Consider the following 19,997-nt stretch of genomic DNA (forward strand, 5'->3'; position numbering starts at 1 on the left):
AGCCTCCGGCGCGGTCTCTCAACCCAGGCCAGCAGCCCCAGCCAGCCCCCCCGGAAGAGGGCGAGGGCGCGCTCGCGGCCGCGGGGGCAAAAGGCTTAAAAAAGCGAGTCCTCCAGGAGCTCGCCCGGCCAAAAAATCCCACACTCTCCAGGTTCACTCCAGCGGGGCTCAGCAGCCCAGCACCGCTCAGCCCGGGAGCTCCGGCACTCAGCCCCCGTTCGACAGTAGACTAGCCAATACGCTGCAATCTTTGGCAAGCTCCATGCTATTAATAGACGCTCGCCTCCAGTCCATGGAGAAAAATCAGGCCGGAGCTTCAACCTCTCTGGCGGCCCCGCCGGGCCAGGATTTTACAACCGGCGCGATAGCTCCCGTTTACACCCTGACTTCCGCCCTCCCGGCTCCTCTCTCAGGTAGGCCCTATATCCCCCAAGCCGCTAACATCTCCTCACGGCTCAGGGCAAAAATCCTTGACGGGAAAGACATCAATTTGGTCAGCCTCATCCTGCCTTCCCCGGAGTGCGACAAAGCCATCGCCACGGGAGGAAGCATTACTGCGGTATTTAAATCCGCAGACCCCCGGCTCCTCAAAGACCTTTCGATAGGACAATTTCTGGTAGCATTCAGCATTTTCCGCGATGTTCTCTGCACAGTTTACCCTGGAAGGAGAGCGGAATTAGACGCCTATTTGGCCATGATCGGAGATCTTCACTTAAAATATGGGAAACTAGTTGTCTATCAATACCACAAAAGCTTCTCCAGCAAAGCAGCGCTACACTTAGCTCATAGCAACATCCGCCTGGACTGGTCCGTGCTGGATACCGAGCTGCTCGTTATGGCTACCGGCGGGCAACAGGTAGTTTCATGCATTAGCTGCGGAGCGCAGGGCCACACCTCTCCGCTCTGCCCTTCAGTACCTCTCTCCGGGTCTAGCGTTTTCCCCACGCAGTATCCTGGGAACATCAAAACAAACCGTCAGTACGTGCAGGGAGGCCCACCCGAGGTCAGTCTGCCCCAGGCGCCGGCTCATTTTCCCCGCGCCAGAATCAACGTGGTGGAAAAACCTTTTAAAACATCACCCATCGACTCCCATTAACACCACACATTTAGCAGCTGCACTTTCGACTCACCCAAATCCCGTGTTCGTTGACTATCTGCTGTCAGGGCTTTCTCAAGGGTTCAGGGTAGGGGTTCTCTCTCCCCCCTCAGTGACTCTAGTGGCAAAAAACATGCAGTCAGCCGCCAAAGAACCCACTATAGTCTCTCAGCTCATAAAAAAAGAGCTCAACAAAGGATATTTAATCGGTCCTTTCCAGTCCTCTCCGTTCCCGGTGTTCCGAACAAGCCCAATAGGGGTTGCTACACGCAAATATTCCGAGAAGAAAAGGCTCATCTTCGATCTGTCCGCTCCTCGCGCTGGGCCGTTCTGCAGCATCAATAGCCTTATTCCCCCCGAGTATTTTTCACTTCACTACGCTTCAGTCGATAATGCCATTAAGCTTATCAAATTTGCAGGGCAAGGAGCGTGGCTCTCCAAAGCGGATATCACGGACGCATTCAAAATAATTCCCATTCACCCATCTCAGTGGCACATGTTCGGTATCAGGTGGGAATCAAAATTCTACTTTGCTGTCCGCCTAACCTTCGGGTGCAGAAGTAGCCCCTGTATCTTTAATTCTTTTTCCGAAGCCCTCTGCTGGATCCTCCTGAACGTCGTTAGAATCCCCTCCGTTCTTCACTTATTGGACGACTTCCTCCTCATAGATCCCCCTCGGGACAACTCAGGCGACTCTTTAGCAAAACTCCAAACATGCTTTCAGGAGTTAGGTGTTCCCCTCTCAGTAGAGAAAACGCTAGGCCCCAACACACGCCTGGGCTTTTTAGGCATTACACTCGACTCCGTAGACATGGAAGCATCTCTCCCCACGGACAAACTGCAGCGCATTCGCGACATCTCAAAAGCCTTCTGCGAGCAACAAGTTATCACCAAGCAGCAGCTTCTCTCCTTGCTCGGGCACCTCAATTTCGCCATGCGTATCATCCCTCAGGGGCGCTCTTTTATCTCCCGGCTCCTGGATACAGCGTCGGCTGCAGAAAACCTCCATGACCACGTCTTCCTAGACGAAGGCTGCCGCTCTGACCTACGATTTTGGTCCCTCCTGCTCGCACACTGGAATGGCGTCAACTTCTTCTACGACGACCTCATGTACTCCTCCGACTCCATGAGATTCTTCATGGACGCTGCCCCATCCGTGGGTTTTGGGGGGTTTTTTCAGGGAGAGTGGTTCGCAGGCTCGTGGCCTCCGACATTTCCCAGCCATGCCTCTTCCTCCGCTCTGCATGAGATCTTTCCGATCGCTGTTGCCTGCCACGTGTGGGGGCACCTCTGGCCCCGGAAGCGGATCTCAGTACTCTGCGACAACCAATCAGTGGTCGGGATTATTAACAAAGCACGCTCCCCGTGCCGTGACATCATGCCGTTCATGAGAAGCATCACGTGGTCTTCCATCACCCACAATTTCCTCATCTCCGCACGTCACGTTCCCGGCCACCTTAACCCAGTGGCTGATTCCCTCTCTCGCTTCCAATTTCAGAAGTTCCGGAATCTCTGCCCAGGAGCCAGCGCTCAACCCGTCAAGATTCCTCCCCTGCACCTCCTCTCTCTCTCCTAGATAGTAGCCCCCTAGAAAGGCACCTCGAATCAGCCAGATTCTTCATGAGGAAAGGCTTAGCCACTTCCACCCTTAAAACATACGATTTCGCTTGGAGAACGTTTGCGATGTTTTGCTTTTCCTTAGGCATCACTCTTAAACCCGTTCTCATCTCCACCGTGTGTGCCTTCATGTGCTACTGCGCCACTGATCGCCACCTCAAACCTCAATACATCCGGGGCCTCTTAGCGGGAATCCAGTTTAACGTTCGCTGTTCCGATCCCGGCTTTCCCAGCCTGTTCACAAACCAGTCTGTCAAACTCGTCCTCAAAGGTCTCATTAAAACGTACCCCCCCGTTTCAGACCGGAGACGCCCTATTACACTCTCCACTTTACACCTCATGCTCTCCAAGCTTAGAAGCGGGGTATTCTCCCCTTATATCGATGCTCTACTCGACGCTCTATTTCTCCTAGCTTTTTATGCCTTTCTTAGACCAGGCGAATTTACCACCGCTTCCCTCACTTTCGATTCCAATAGAGACGTCAGCTTTTCTGACTTATCCTTTCACGCCAGCCATCTTAGTTTATATCTTAAACACTCCAAATGCGGCGGCGCCTGCTCCGTCATCGCCGCCCGCATCGATTCTCAATTCTGCCCTTATAAGGCCATGATCAAGTTTCTACGGCTTAGACCTACCTCGAACCCCCTCTCGCCATTATTCCTCATCTCAGGGAATTTTCCTTTAACACGACGACAGTTCAACGTCTACTTAAAACAGGTCCTTATTAAATCCGGGTTATCACCCCTTCTACACACGGGGCACTCCTTCAGAATAGGCGCAGCTACTTCCGCTGCCAATCAAGGCGTCTCGTCCTCATCCCTGCAACAACTCGGACGGTGGTCCTCCTCCGCTTTCTCATCCTACATCCGCCCTGACCTCAATGCCGTGCTGGCTATCCAAAGGTCTCTCCAACCTTAAACAAATTGGTACGTATGCATACAACTGGTGGTGGTTCTTAGCATGTCAGCACGTATGTTGCCCTACGGCTCATGTTCAATTCTGTTATTTAAACCTGCATGTCCAGGCTGTAAAACCTTCGGGTTGTATAATGTGTCCCTGCTAAAGCAGGTTGCCCCGCAAAAAATGTTCGGGAAGCCTCGCACGTTCCGGGCACCCGGGGCACTGGTCGGGTCGCTCGGTGCGTCCGGGTAGTCCCCGCTCACCCGGGATGCCCCGTACGTCCGGGACGCCCTGTACGGCCAGGATGCCCCCTCCGGGATGCCCCGTACTTCCGGGACGCCCTGTATGTCCAGGAAGCCCCATCCGGGTTGCCCCGTCTGTCCGGGATGCCCCGTACGGCCGGGAAGCCCTGTACGTCCAGGAAGGATGCCCGGGAGGCATCAGTCGCTTATATCCTCACATGTATTAACCTCCTTTTCATCCATAGATTTCCGCCGCATCCCGCAAGGTAAGATTCACATTCAGTACTTCATCCTGCATTCTTTTGGGGGTTCATCGGAAATGGTTCTTCCCTTTCCGATTGATATCCTACTAAAACTTGGGCCTAATCGCCAAAACAACATTCATTCATTTGTGATGAACTGTCATCATTATGTTCCATTGATATAATGTGACCGATAATAAATATGTATTCCATACATCATGTCTCTCCTGATTGAAATGAAGCTTAGCGCAAGTTCAGACAGGAAGACCTAACACTCCGTATTGCGCGTCATGGCAATACTTGCTCCCTGCATCTAAATGACAGGGAGCGCCTCTCCTCAGCTAAACCTATCACGCCCCTTCATTACAGGGCTAATCATCGCACCTGTTAACCCCTCTATATATGCTCTCCCCTGTTCTATCAGCTGTCTTCCAGGTGTCAACGCGCAACCCTCCTCCACCCCTTCGCCTCCTGCTTCCAACTCAGGGCCAAGCTTAACCTTCTCCCTTCCAACCGGACCTAACCACTTATAACCACCACCAGTGTCTAGACCCAGGGGGGTTCATCGGAAATGGTTCTTCCCTTTCCGATTGATATCCTACTAAAACTTGGGCCTAATCGCCAAAACAACATTCATTCATTCGTGATGAACTGTCATCATTATGTTCCATTGATATAATGTGACCGATAATAAATATGTATTCCATACATCATGTCTCTCCTGATTGAAATAAAATAGTTGTGTGTCTTTAACATAATGGAATAGCTGTAAGTACACATATTTGAATATGTGCAACCGATGTCCATATTAAAATCATGTGAATCCAACAGCCTTTTTTCCCAGTGTACTAACTGATGCGGACAACATTGCATTAGCTGCTACCATGCTGTTTGGACTAATGTAATAATAATAATAACTGAGATTTCTATAGCGCCTTTCAAGGGACCCAAGGTCGCTTTACAGGAATTGGGGCGAGCACACACAAAACAAAAAAAAACAAAGGTCAGACAGACAAAACAACAGATAGATTTAAGGGCCGAAAGCCTTGATGAACAGATGGGACTTGAGGGCCCTTTGAAGGCGTCCAGTGTGGGGATGTTGCGAATCTCCGCAGGGAGAGCGTTCCAGAGGGTGGGGGCTGCCACGCTGAAGGCTCTGTCCCCGAAGGCTCTCAGTTTGGTGCGGGGGGTGGAGAGCAGGCCAGAGTCTGAAGACCGCAGGTTCCGGGGTGGGGCATGCGGGTGAAGGATGTCCGATAGGTACTGGAGGGCAAGGGCATGGAGGGACTTGTAGGTCAGGAGGAGGACTTTATAGTTTATGCGGAACTTGACCGGCAACCAGTGGAGGTGGATGAGGGTGGGAGTGATGTGCTGCCAGGGCTTTGTGTGTGTGAGGACCCGAGCTGCACAGTTTTGGACATACTGGAGCCTGTCCAGGGTTTTGTTGGGAACCCCGAACAGGACACCATTGCAGTAGTCCAAGCGGGTGGTGACAAATGCATGCACCAGGGTCTCGGCAACCGACTCCGAGAGTGACGGTCGGAGTCTGGCAATGTTCCGCAGGTGGTAGAAAGCCGATTTGGTGACTGATTTGACATGGGAATGGTAGGAAAGGGTGGAGTCGATGGAATAGTTTTGAGTACACATGATTTTAATATGTGTACCATGTTTTTTATTACTTAAGTCCAACAGACTTTTTACAGTGAAGCTTAAATAAAGAAATCATGTTGCTTTAAAAGGTACAAGTTAAATATACTGAGCTTATTAAAAGCCTAAAATGAACATAAAAAAGTCATGTTGGTTAAACATAGGGTAAATGAATATACCTATATGAAAGGAAATATTCAAATAAACATAACAATTTCATGTTTCTTTGACATTACATAGTTGTGTGTCTCTAACATAATGGAATAGTTTTGAGTACACGTGTTTTTAATGTGTGCAACCGGTTTCTATATTAAAATCATGTTAATCCAACGGCCTTTTTTTTCAGTGCAGTTATTATCCAGTGGAAAGTCTTTACCTACTGGCCTATAGTTAAATCAAAGTGGTTACTTTTTTTGGCTGGGCAGTGTAGTTCTACACACCGTCTTATTTGATTTTCTCAGGACTTGAAACTGTTTTTTGGGGGCAGACCCCCTCAAAGAAGAAAAATGTTATGCACACGTAAGGTCATCATCTTAACAGTTTATTACGCTCATCGAGTCATCCGTGAGCAGAGCATCAAGTTGCCTATAACAGCTGAATGTGGCGATTACCATCTTGTTCAGCAAAACGCCTCACAAACTTATTAAGATTTAAAGCTATGGTGCGTTTTCATTCAATGCTGAGTACAGCCAAACCTCATTCCTTCCATCTACTTGGATCCGAATGCTTCTCGTTTTGCGCCGTCCCCCCGTTCAAATGAAATCGCCACCAATCATATTTCCACGCTCTCGCCAAGGCCGGGGGAGGGGTTACAAAGCTCGCGTCTTGTGCTGCATTCACTTGCACTCGGACATTAGAGATTTTATCTGATAAATGTCCGATGGGCCACAACTTTTATTTCAAAACAAAGCTGCCAACTGGAAAGGCATTTTTCTGAGGTGGCAGCTGCCACCCCGTGCCACCCCGTAGAACCGCCACTGCTTGAAATCTGAAATTAAATATTTTGTTAATAACTTCTTTTGTTACTAACTTTCTTTGTATCTTGTATCTTTCTTTGCACTTGGAAGTTGTTAAATATGTTGTTGTGTCTTCACTTGCTGTCTCTCCTTCCTCCCTTACAGCAGCAACCTTCTGGGGGCCATGTCCATGTACAGTAGATGTGTATTACTTCACTGTGGATAACAGGCAGGGGTGGACTGGCCATCTGGCATACCGGGCATTTTCCCGGTGGGCCGACGTGCCTTTTGGGCCGACACGTCATTTTTTTTTTTTTTCTGAAGTCCCGGCCCATAAGACGGGTAGATTGGCCCTCTGTTTAAATGTTTTTAGTAATTGACACTGGGCCGGCCCAATCAAATCTTTAATCACCTCCCCCTTTGGGCCACTCGGTGTGCATCATTAAATCACGCCCCCAGGAGGTGAGCCGGCCGTTGAAGCCAAACTGCCTTTTTTTTTTCGGAAAAAAAAAGTTCGAGTTAGAAATGGCGAAGGCCAAGCGAAAAGGGAGAGCAGAACAATTGCGGGCAAGAAAAAAGCAGGCCCTTCGTGCTGATGCTGCCGCTTGTGTCAAAATAACCGACATGTTTAGTACAGGTGCAGGTCCATCTTCTTCTAACCCGTGGCCGATATTGGTGGTGAGGAAGATGATGAGAGGGAGAGAGATCAGCGCGAGTGGGGAGAGCGAGGAGAACTGGCGGTAAGCAGAAGCTAAGAAAATTAGGAAAAGATTATTATTAAGGTTATGATACTCTGTAGTTCTGGAACCCATTAATATCCCTTTGATGAAGCACTAATAAGACACATATTATAAGAGAAACATTCGTTAGCCTACAAGCTAGTAAGCTGGCTTTTTTAGGTTTTCCCTGGCAAGTTAAAATATAGCTTAATGGGACTCTGATAGTTGTCTCATTGAAAGTTAACCAACATTCATGAACAATTACTGTCAGCTGGCAGCTTGTTTCGTTTAGTGTATTTACTTATTTGGTTATAAGGGCAACAGTGGTCTTTTGGGACCTGAAGAAAATGTTTATAGTCAGCTTGTTGTGGTAGTTTTGATTGACAATATATAGAATGAATAATATAGAAATAGATAAAAAATGGAGGCACACATGTAGTTTTGACCATTAACTGTGTGGTATTGTGTCAATGCCTATTTGGATGGACCTCTATCAGGGAATCCATTCATTCTGTATCATCGTGTTGAGCCAGGCAGCACCCCAGAGGAGGAGAGTGAGGAGAGCAAAGAGCAGGAGGACATAGATTACTTTGCCCGTCTATGTTACAGATGTTTTTAGAACAGCACCCACAACAACATACCAGAAGTCCAGTTGTGCAGACGGTATTCACCTGTAAAGATGGCACCAGCAGAAAGTGGCGTCATATTGCAAGGGACGTCATATGTTGTTTTGTTTTGTATGTCTGGCATTTGGGAAGAGGACTGACACTGGCACATTTATAACTGGAATGTCAGATTGGACGCACGCACACCAGCGTACAGAGGAGCACGAAAAGAGCATTACACATTCAACCTGTGCTGAAGCTTTTTTCTTACGGTGCTCTAAAGCAGACATCGAAAGCATGTTTGCTGGCAGTCCGATGTCTGCTCATAGGGAACAAGTCCGAAAGAGACGTCAGGTTTTGGAGCGTGTGGTGAAAGTCCAGGCAGGTGGAGAATGAGGGAGCATATATGCTAGCTGACAACACCGTGGACCACGGTAACATTTTGGAGCTCATCCTTTTATTAGGAAAGTATGATGTCTGCTTAAAAGAGCATCTGGATGATTGCGTAGACAAGAGCAAGAAATTGCACCAATCCAGTGGAAGAAAAGGTAGAGGGTCTCTCATCACCCTACTCTCCAAAACTACTGTTAACTCCATGATAGAAACTGTTGGTAGTCTCATCAAAGAAAGTATCTCCAGTGATGTCCAGAAGGCCGGGATGTCTTCTGTTCAGCTGGACACAACACAAGACATAACTTCTCAGGATCAGTGTTCAGTCATCTTAAAATATGTCAATGAGACTGTGCAAGAGAGGCTTGTGGCTTTAGTGAAGTGCCATGCATCCACCGGACAATACTTCATGCATCTGAAACTGGACAAGGGCATGTGTGTATAGGTAATGCAACAGATGGAGCATCCAATATGCAAGGCCGGTACAAAGGATTTGCTGCACTGATGACCTCCCAGTCACCCACTCATGTCCATGTGTGGTGCTATGCTCCTGTTCTTAATCTTGTCCTGGCTGAAACTACAACACACTCTCACTCCCTAAGCGTCCAATAGCGACGTTTGGTCAGTGTCCGTGGCGTCCAATTTTGACGCTCCTAGTCTCCTTCAGCGTCATAAAGGGACGCAAATAGCTTTCAACTGATTGCAATGTATTCCCATCTGCGGCGGGATTTGACGCTCATGGAAGCACGGCATTCGTTTATGCCGGCTGCCCTTAAAGGCAATGTGAGCATCCATTCCCATTGGATAACGGAGAATTGTACACCCGGAAGTAAGTACTCCTCTTACTGTCGATTGATTTTACAGTGATATCTGCACTACTCATCGACTAAAAAACACCGGATTATCCTTGTTAATTACACAACATTGATTGGTTTAAATTGTGTGCAATGCTTTTGTATTTTTCCCCTTCGATTCGGAGAAACAAATATGTTTTCTGAGTAAAGGATGGCAGAAGACACTACACTACCCAGAATCCCCAGCTATCGTTTGGCCTACACCATGTGCTCTGTTTGACAAACCCCGTTTTTTTCACCGAGAGGCTTGTTTGAGACGCGTTGCGGCTCGCCTCGAAAGTAGACGAGAGTAGCCGATCGCAGCCGGGGGAGGTGTCAAAAAGCTCGTCTTAAGTCGGACAGCTCGGACTCGGAGTCGGCTTGACTGGCTGGGTTTGCGATGGCGGAAATTGCGTTGGCGTTTTTCGTTGCAGATGAAGTGGATGCAATAGAAATCCCACATGTATTGTATGGAGAATGACATGATCTAAAGGGACTGTGATTGAGAGAAAATTAAATATTTGTTTACAATAAACATGAATATGTCATTTGTTTGATTTGCATTAAAAGACAATACCATTTTTGATTTAAATGATAGATTACCTTGTGCATTTGTTGCAGCCCTTGCTTGCTGCATAAGTGCAGCTGCTAAACTGTTATCTGAAAAATAATTTACATAATTTAAAATCATATCCAGATTGTTGGAATGCAATTTAGTTATTTACTCACCATTTTGTAGTCTTTGGGAAATGTCTTACAGTGATGTCTCCCTGTCCATCACGCAGTGTAAGCACCACAAATTCCATTTGACCCACTGTAGACAAAGGTGATCTCCATTGCTTTATATAGGTTTGTTAATTCAGTCATGATGAGGAACCACACCAGTGACTGGGTTCCATCATTAGAAATGCTCCTCCCTCTTAATGTTTGCAAACTGATAGGTGGACAGGCTACAGATGATCAGTCCCTTCAGATCCGCACACATGAAGCTTCATGAGCATGAACTGAACAGACCTGCTGCTGTGTTAATTCTTTAGCTGCCACTTTAAGCTTTATGATGTGTACAACATGGATGTAATTTGATTTAATCTTGCCATTTTAAATGATGTATTCAATAAATAAGGTTAAACCAAATCATTACATTACAATAGATTTTATTTTAATGATTTGGTTTAACTTAAAGAGAAACTTTATTGTTATTGCACATATTACAGGTACTGAGACAACGAAATGCAGTTTAGCTTCTAACCAGGTGCAACAAGCAGTGAAGTGGAAAGTAATGTACACAATCTACAGAATAACATATAGAATGATGAATAAACAGTGTGTATTAATACACTAGATATCAGCCTGTGAGCAGTATGAACAGTGTGTATGAATACACTAGATATCAGCCTGAGAGCAGTATGAACAGTGTGTATGAATACACTAGATATCAGCCTGTGAGCAGTATGAACAGTGTGTATGAATACACTAGATATCAGCCTGAGAGCAGTATGAACAGTGTGTATGAATACACTAGATATCAGCCTGAGAGCAGTATGAACAGTGTGTATGAATACACTAGATATCAGCCTGAGAGCAGTATGAACAGTGTGTATGAATACACTAGATATCAGCCTGTGAGCAGTATGAACAGTGTGTATGAATACACTAGATATCAGCCTGTGAGCAGTATGAACAGTGTGTATGAATACACTAGATATCAGCCTGTGAGCAGTATGAACAGTGTGTATGAATACACTAGATATCAGCCTGTGAGCAGTATGAACAGTGTGTATGAATACACTAGATATCAGCCTGAGAGCAGTGTGTATGAATACACTAGATATCAGCCTGTGAGCAGTATGAACAGTGTGTATGAATACACTAGATATCAGCCTGAGAGCAGTATGAACAGTGTGTATGAATACACTAGATATCAGCCTGAGAGCAGTATGAACAGTGTGTATGAATATGCTAAGATATATAAAGTATGAAAACGGTAAGCAGTATAGTATAAAATATATAGATATTAATGTCATGATGATAAACATTGTGGAACAATGATGAAAAACGGGAATGGATGTGGCTACGTAAAACTGACACAAAACAACAACAAACTTTTGCCAGCCAATTGGAGAGCTTCATCAGCAGCACGTGGTAAAACCCACCAATGAGCGCTCAGCTCGAGATACCAGCGAGCTGTTTCCCATCAAGCATTTCGCTTCCGCAGCTCGTGGAGAGCAACTGTGCCAACCATATTCATATAAAGAGTAGACGCCGCATCGACCGCTACTGCCTATTGGCGCTGACGAGCCGTGGGCCCGCCATCTTGGACCGGTCACCCGCTCCACTCAGTGTGATCTGTCTGGCAGGCGCAATGAAGTGTCTGCGCATTTTATCAATCATAACTCGCTGAATACAAAACTGATTTTCACGGGGGGGGTTTTCTGCAAACGTCATATATGTAGGCATGATACCGGACACATGATTCGGCGTATTTTAATATTCATAGTAGGCTTAACAGCAATAGAATATTCTGGTATTTGATAGCCTATGTTATGTATGATAGGTATTTTGCAAAAGACACACGATATATAATATATACACACACACATAAAAAAACACTAATGGTCTATATATGATAGTGAAGCAGACTGTGTAGGCCTATACTCAGCTATTTTAATAAGTTGAAAAATGAAGAAACAATAATACATTATACATAGACAGAAGTTATATATCAGTAAAAATGAATATCTATGTCATAAAAAATGAAAATGTACTTCTACATCTATATAAAAAATGTAAATGTTCAAGTTAAACACAAGAACATGACACCACCCCGCCCAAACCATATTTACACAAAGTTGCTCATGACACCCGAATGCCCCGTGCATGCGGCTCCTCCAAAGCATGACTGAGAACCTCTTTCTCATATCTTTGTCTTTGGGAAACCATCAAAATAAAAACGGGAGATTTGAGAGTCAACACAAAAACATTTTAAGAAGGAGGTCAAGCTTATTTTCTTCCTTCTTCTTCCTAGATAGATTAGATTTTAGATTTAGATTAGGACCCTTTGTGTTTCAGGTGACAAAGACTTCGTCAGGTAATATGCAATGGGAGCCTTCCAATGTCCGTGTAGGCCAACCACCATGAACACAAGAGCCTCAGTAGCAGCATCGGTCTCATTGTTTCCATCACCCATGTCGACAAAAGCAGACATTGACTGGTTATGTGGATTATATTGCACATGTTTTCTGATGGCCATGGCATCCAACATGAGTGAAACACATCCATGTTTAGCCTGGTCGTCCTGGCATCTTCTCTCCAGCATATTCAGCATCATCTTGTTCAGGCCAGGCTTGCCATCCACCGAACACAGCCACCTGTAAAAAAATTGAGAAGTAGCTATTTAACGTACTTGCAACCGTAATTTCCAAAAATGAAATTGAACAACATTAAGACTACCTTTTTTTTTTTAGTCTCTCTGAGGTATTTGTATGCCTTTGGACCATGTAGATGGAGTGTGAGGGCAAACTCTCTGTGGTCCTTGGAGTACTCATGGCCCTGCTTTGCCTTGAAGTCTATTTGAAGATCTGAAATTGTATGAGAAAAAATTAATAAGTCCCCTTCATATAATAACAAAGGAGTTTAATAAAGAGTGTAAGAGTAAGATGTACATGAATTTCAAAGTGCTACTTTCATCTTACCGGAGTAGAAATCAAGCCTCTTTGAGTTCTTCATTAATGAGGTTCTTTTCCCTCAAATCCCCCAAAAGACTCCTCACTGTGGTCTCTGCCCTCTTTTCTCTAGCCATGGCATTCTTCCTCTCTCGCTCGAGACTCTCCACTCTTGCTAAAGCTTCATTGAGTCTGGCCTTAAGAGCAGTAGGAGAAGCAGGCGAGACATCGCTATGATCCTATAAGAGGGATGAACATGGTTTGAGTGATGTTTCACTTCACACACATCACTTTGACACAACTAGAGTATGGCCCACATTCTTTCTTATAGTCATCACCTGTCAAAGCCACTGCCAGCATCATGTGTGTGTGTGTGTGTGTGTGTGTGTGTGTGTGTGTGTGTGTGTGTGCGTGTGCCAGGAATGCATGTTCAACATGTCTTCAATTGTGTGTGTATGTGTTTATTTGTGAGTGTGTTTAATATGAGTGGTAGCAAACAAGAGAGATTTTACTTTGTCTAGGACCATTATGAATGATGTTGAAAATAGAAATACTCACATCATTAAGCTGAGGTTGTGAGTGTGAGGTTGAAGCTTCTGGGTCGTCCTGAGGGGCCACAGACAGGCTCTCTTCAGCTTTTCTGCCCTTTTCCGGCTCACACACACACACACACACACACACACACACACACACACACACACACACACACACACACACACACACACACACACACACACACACACACACACACACACACACACACACACACACACACACACACACACACACACACACACACACACACACACACACACACACACACACACACACACACACACACACACACACACACACACACACACACACACACACACACACACACACACACACACACACACACACACACACACACACACACACACACACTTGATAATAGAATATTTACATTTATGAATGCTAATAACCGTATGATGATACACCTACTCTTTGGAGGTGAACCGGGAAGCTGAAGATGGAGGGAATAACACCATCTCTGAGTCGGACAATCTGTCCTGTCAAACTCGTCCTGCTTAAAATGCTCACTGCAAATCACGGATGACTCGCTTGCAGTGAACCCTTCCCTCCTCAAAGCAACTTCCCACTTCTTTCTCATATCTTTGTCTTTGGGAAACCTTCAAAATAAAAACGGGAGATTTGAGAGTCAACACAAAAACATTTTAAGAAGGAGGTCAAGCTTATTTTCTTCTTTCTTCTTCCTAGATAGATTAGATTAGATTTTACTTTATTCATCCCACAACGGGGACATTCACTTGTTACAGCAGCGATTTATAAAGTCTCAGTTGGCCATGAACATAATGTTTGCTGGCTACGATTTCGCTGGCGGACATCAATACAGTACAATAATATTCTATTTACAAAATACAACCAATTATAATGTTGAATCTTACTTGTGAAAAGTAATCCCCCGACCCCTGTTCGCAATCGTCCGCCGATTTGCACAGCAATATGCTGCACAGTGCTCTGGCATCTTGAAACCTCTGCTGTCTCTGGGTAGAATGTCTGTAGGATGACCGGTCCAAGATGGCGGCCGTATTTCTTGCGCCCCAGCAGCCAATGCGGCGTCTACTCTTTATATGTCTATGGTGCCAACTCGCCTCGCCTCGCTCTTAAGGCTGCGGGCGTCTTTGTCCCGCGAGATTTCAAAGTCTCATGTGGGCGAGCCTCCAGAGCAAGTCGGACAAAATGACTAACCATCATGCAACGCACTAGCAAGACGTTGATCGCAAATGCGCAGGTCTTGCTCGTCTCAAACAAGCCTAATGTCTCCCTCTTGTAGAACGGGTCGGCCCACCTGCAGCAGGTACTCCAGGGTTGCCAACTCTCACGCATCTTGCGTGTGACACACGCTTTCACTCTCAATCTCACGCTCTCACGCTGCCCAAACTATTCTCAAGCCAAAAACAAGATGAACCGGTGATCGTCTTTTGTTGGTTATTTACAAAGTTGAGTTGACAGCTGCTCAAGCTGTTGATCCGCTCCCTCCCCGCCCCCTCCACCACCAGACCCCCCTATTAGTGCTCGGTCACTGTTCGCTTTGTGAGAGGGTTTGAAGGTCTAATTTCTAATGATTGATAGTTACACATACTTGTTGTATGTATTAGTTTAGTTTGCCCCTGGTACGTAAAAAGGATAATAATAGCGTTTTTAAAATTATACTGAGTTATTCTTCTTGTCAATAACCGCTACTATTCGTTTGTTTTATGGATTTGGGCCGGTCTGGGTCTAAATGCCAGGGCCGATTTGCTGTCCCAGTCCAGCCCTGATAACAGGAATGTCCTTCTCAATAGCGAGGAGGAGGAGATCAGAAAGCCTCTCTTCTGTACTTTGGCTTCTGAGTGTGTCTTTCACACACCGGCAGCTTAGTCATTTGTTCATCACCACTCACCTTCAAAATAACAAGTAAAGCCGGCATGATGTGGGACAGTAAAGTGGGAGGTGCTGCTACCTGTCTGTCTGAAGGGACTGCCGATGTCCGCAACGCTGTGCGCGAGACGTGGAGGGAGGGAGGGAGAGAGGGAGGGAGAGAGCAGCGGAACTTCACAGTCTAATCTCCCGACCTGATATTTACATTTTTTATTCAAGCAATATCTTTTTGGAAAGTGTGCGCGAACAGCAGTAGATACATATTCATTTATTTAAAAACATAAAAATAAAATAAGAAGCACCCCATAAAAAGGGCACTTTCTCTGGAGGAAGAAAAAGGGCAGGGGCTCAAGCCCACTTTGAGGTCTATGTGTGCACGTGCATGCTCAAGACTGACTATCCGCCACAACCTTTTCCGCCCCCGATCACTGATTGAGAGGAGAGAGAGTAGTAACATGGAAATAGTAAATGAATGAGTAAAGACGGTCTTCCTGGTTGAACTTGCGCTGAGCTTCATTTAGTCTCAGATCACTTCCACATGTTCTCCATCAGCTTCGTAGCACCTTGGACACAAGAAGAACATCCTGTTTGTGTTTTTGAAAGACAAACCTTTATTAATGACCCAAACATTTCATGTAATCACACATCCCATCAGTGAAGTCTGTTCAATGATTTCATGACCAGTCTCTCTTTCTCCACACCATGTGTTTCATCTCAGCTATTTCAAACAGAGTCAGACATGATTTACTTATTGATTATTATCATGATAATTAATGTTCTATAAAACATCAGAGTGCCCAATTTCTATTTGGACAACAACAACAACAACAACAACAACAACAACAATTAGTCTGCAAAACTGTAATATTATACAATGTATTTCCCGAGCAAAGACTCTAAGCTATTTACAGCAGAATGATGAATGATGTACTTATTGATTATGATCATGACAGCAAGTAATATCATTTTAAATAAACATGATGAAATAAGTGTCATAGCCACCTGGGAACTCGTGTTTTAGTTAATTCAGCAACAATAACATTTAATCTGTCAGAAAGAATACATGTGATTATAAATGCCTCTATTGTTTTAGAACCAGAATAAAATGTGTACAATAAAAGAAGCTCTGCTGCTTCCTCTCTGAAGACTCGTGCGCTACGAGAGAAACAACAACAAGAATCAAAAGAAATATCCAACACAGATTTAGAGCAAAGTTTACACATCGGTTCAGGTGAACAAGGATCCTCCTGAGCAGTGACAGCCTCCGTGGCTACACAGACACAGGAAGGAGCCGGAAGAAAGTCCAACATCTACAGAACATGAAGAAGATGTTGAAGCCCCGCCCATCGTGTTTGATTGACAGCTGATCTCTGCAGTGAAGACATGGACAATCAGCTCTGATGGACACACGGTGAGTTCAAGAAGTAGAAGAGTTCCTCCAAGGACTCCAGGCTATTTGAGTTTACAAAACTCAGCAGTGTCTCCATAATCATAAAGCCACACTCCAGCATGCAGCGGCTGAGTGAACGTGGTCTGCACTCTGTGGAGGAGAGTCATGGTTTCAGAGACGCTGTAGAAGGACAGAACACCTGCTCTGTGATCCAGGTACACTCCTACTCTGGAGGACGGAGGACCTGAGACGGGAGTGAGGATGCTGTTGTAACGAAATGAATAACTGTTTTGGTCACAATATAACGCCCAGGATTTGTCATTGTTTCCAAATACACTTTCCCTCCCTGCTCTGCTGATATTCTTGTATGCGACTGCTACACGAACTGCTCTCCCTCTCCGCTCCACCTCCCAGTAACAACGTCCAGTCAGACTCTCTCTGCTCAGGACCTGAGGACAATAAGTGAATCTGTCTGGGTGACTGGAATAAGGCTGTTCTTGTCTCATGAGTGTTGCTTTTCTGCTCCCCTCAGATAATACCAGCTGTGTGTGCTGCTGTGTTTGGATCCAGAGTGATCTCCTGTGAATATGTTAAGAACCCAGCTCTGGAGGCGGGCTCTGCTGCTGACAGTAAAACATCCACTTCAGTCGGTGAGACGTTTGTCCATTCCTCTCTCAGGACGTCCTGTAGTTTGTCTCTGACTGCTGACAGGGCCGCCGTCACGTCCTCAAAGTAGCTCAGAGGCCGGATGTTGGTGCTGGAGGAGTGTGTAGCTCCACTGAGGGGGGCTGGCAGGGAGGAGGGGTAGCTGAGCAGGAACTGGTTGTGGTCCTCTGTGTGAGACAGCAGCTCCAGCTCAGCGTCTCTCCTCTTCAGCTCAGAGATCTCCTGCTCCAGCTTCTCCTGGAGCTCTCTGACTCCACTCACTTCTCTCTCCTGCTGGGATCTGAGCTGCTGCTTCACGTCAGAGCTTCTCTTCTGCATGAGACGGATCAGCTCAGTGAACGTCTTCTCGCTGTCCTCCACTGCTTTGTCAGCGGAGCCGTTGACGGCCTGCACCTCCTGCTGAAGCCGCTTCACCTCCTTCTCTCCGTCCTGGATCCTCTGCTGGATGTTGAGTCGACTCCCCTCCAGCTCTCTCTGCCTCTCAGTCCTCTCTGCAGCTGCTGACACCGTGTCGTGGCCTTTGTGTTCGTCCACAGAGCAGAGATAACAGATACTCTGCTGATCAGTGCGGCAGAATATCTTCATCACCTCATCGTGACGAGAGCAGATGTTCTCCTGGAGCTTCTTGGAGGGCTCCACCAGCTTGTGTTTCTCAAAGGCAGGTGATTCATAATGAGGCTGGAGGTGTTGGTCACAGTAAGATATCAGACACACGAGGCAGGACTTACAGGCTCTCAGCTTCCTCCCAGTGCAGACATCACAGGCCACGTCTCCAGCTCCAGCATAGCAGAGATCAGCAGGAGCAGCTTGGAGTCCAGTCTTCTTCAGCTCCTCCACTAAAGCTGCTAACATGGTGTTCTTCAGCAGGACAGGCCTCGGTCTGAAGCTCTGCCTGCACTGAGGACAGCTGTGGATTAGCTCTCCGTCCCAGAAGCCTTCAATACACTTCATACAGTAGCTATGTCCACAGGAAGTGGTCACCGGATCCTTCAGTAGATCCAGACAGATGGGACAAGATATTAAGGTTTCCCGCTCCAGCTGAACTCCTTTCTGCGCCATTTCACCTCTCAGTAGCAGCGAGTGTGTGAGTTTCACTTCCTGAGAGCTGAAACTAGTGTGACAGGTTATCTGAACAGGATGTGTGTGGGCGGTGAATGTGGCCTATCAGCTCTTGTACTTTACCCACATGTTACCCCTCCTCCTCCTCAGTGTGGATCTGAAGGGGAGGAACCAGGAAATACAGAGTGGAGCTGGCTGTGTCTGAGAGCAGGAAGAAGAGGAAGGGCTTATCAGACTCTGACCTACACAGAGCCTCGGTTACAACCTCCTCTTCATTTGAAAAGAGCTTTTAGTTGTAAAACAAGTTGGTAAACTTACAAAATCTGAAGGGGGTTAAAGACTTGTTTCCTCCACTGTAAATGTATCGCCTCAATGTCCTGAAATAGCTGATTGATTTAATAGTTCAATGTACAGTAAGTCGTTTTTTACTGTAAGTACTAGTAGTTTTGATTGTGTGTGTGTGTGTGTGTGTGTGTGTGTGTGTGTGTGTGTGTGTGTGTGTGTGTGTGTGTGTGTGTGTGTGTGTGTGTAAATATTTTTCTTTTTACCCCCCCAACAGATGTGTCTCAATGGAGAATAAATAATCTCAGATTCCTTAGAGTCCATCGAGGTGAGTTCCTCCGAGGAGTCGTCTCCCGCTGTGTCCCCTTCCCAGGACCCCCCCCCCCACAGGAACCCATCACAGAGACACCCCTACCTAGCGTGATCCAGGAGACTGAACCTCCTTCCTAGCTACAAACTGCTGAACTTAGCGGAGACATGCAGAAAAGTGAAATGATTTGAATCAAAATGGTTACAGCTCAATTAATGCACTGACTTTGTTGAAAGCTTGAAAGTGAAGTGTTAAACTGGAAGAGTAGGATAAACAGTGATGAAGATTAATATTTAAAAGAAAAGTTTAAAAGGTATAAACAAGTACAGTACATGTGCAACCCTCCTGTGATATATGGCTATGCGTACAAATTAGTGCTGTCAACATTATCGCGTTAACGGCGGTAATTAATTTTTTGAATTAATTGCGTTAAAATATTTAACGCGTTATGCAGAATGGCCCGCCCCGTGCCACCAGTGGCAGCGCCAGGGTATGGCTGGGGCTACACCCATACCAAGAAGTGGCTTAGCCCCACCATGAACATGATGTTAAAGAAAGCAAAATAAAGTCTGCCAACTCGCGCGGAGTAAATTGCACAGACCGCAGTTAGTAAGATTGATTTCAGTAGCCACGGTTTTGAAAACTTTTGTCACGTAGTGATCGTCTTCTCAATAGAACATCTTTGATAACGGCGTGGTGTTGTTGCAGGAAGTCCCGACGCAGAATACTCTTGCTGTAGTACAGGGCAGAGCCATATCATAGTAATAATATGGCTCTGGTACAGGGGTGCACATAACTGGTACGCAGGTTATGTGCGTAATCTGAAATGCGTACCGTCACTTGTGTCACAAAGCGCATTTGCGTACCGACGTACTTGTGAAGCTTTTCCAGAAGGCGGTTAGATCACCGGACGACAGAGTCGGTCTCCGTGTGCACAGACAGGCTGCTGTTAACGTC

General features: G+C 46.1%; 1 long non-coding RNA gene and 1 pseudogene across 3 annotated transcripts; both read right to left on the reverse strand.

Moving 5' to 3' along the window:
- Positions 1 to 11,676: 11,676 nt before the first annotated feature.
- Positions 11,677 to 15,479, reverse strand: LOC139433515 (uncharacterized). Of its 3 annotated transcripts, none has more exons than XR_011642971.1 (6): positions 15,356 to 15,479; positions 13,894 to 14,081; positions 13,468 to 13,554; positions 12,940 to 13,148; positions 12,698 to 12,825; positions 11,677 to 12,615 (listed from the first exon to the last, which is right to left on the reverse strand). It is a non-coding gene; the product is annotated as an uncharacterized lncRNA (long non-coding RNA). The 3 variants fall into 3 exon arrangements; XR_011642970.1 differs by lacking the exon at positions 15,356 to 15,479 and adding an exon at positions 14,358 to 14,928 and having other exon boundaries at positions 13,468 to 13,563; XR_011642969.1 differs by lacking the exon at positions 15,356 to 15,479 and adding an exon at positions 14,358 to 14,927.
- Positions 15,480 to 15,920: 441 nt separating this feature from the next.
- On the reverse strand, positions 15,921 to 18,598 carry LOC117443184 (tripartite motif-containing protein 16-like; annotated as a pseudogene).
- Between the last annotated feature and the right edge of the window lie 1,399 nt (positions 18,599 to 19,997).

The sequence above is a fragment of the Pseudochaenichthys georgianus genome, unplaced genomic scaffold (genome assembly GCF_902827115.2).
Source record: "Pseudochaenichthys georgianus unplaced genomic scaffold, fPseGeo1.2 scaffold_552_arrow_ctg1, whole genome shotgun sequence".
Classification (NCBI taxonomy): Eukaryota; Metazoa; Chordata; class Actinopteri; order Perciformes; family Channichthyidae; genus Pseudochaenichthys; species Pseudochaenichthys georgianus.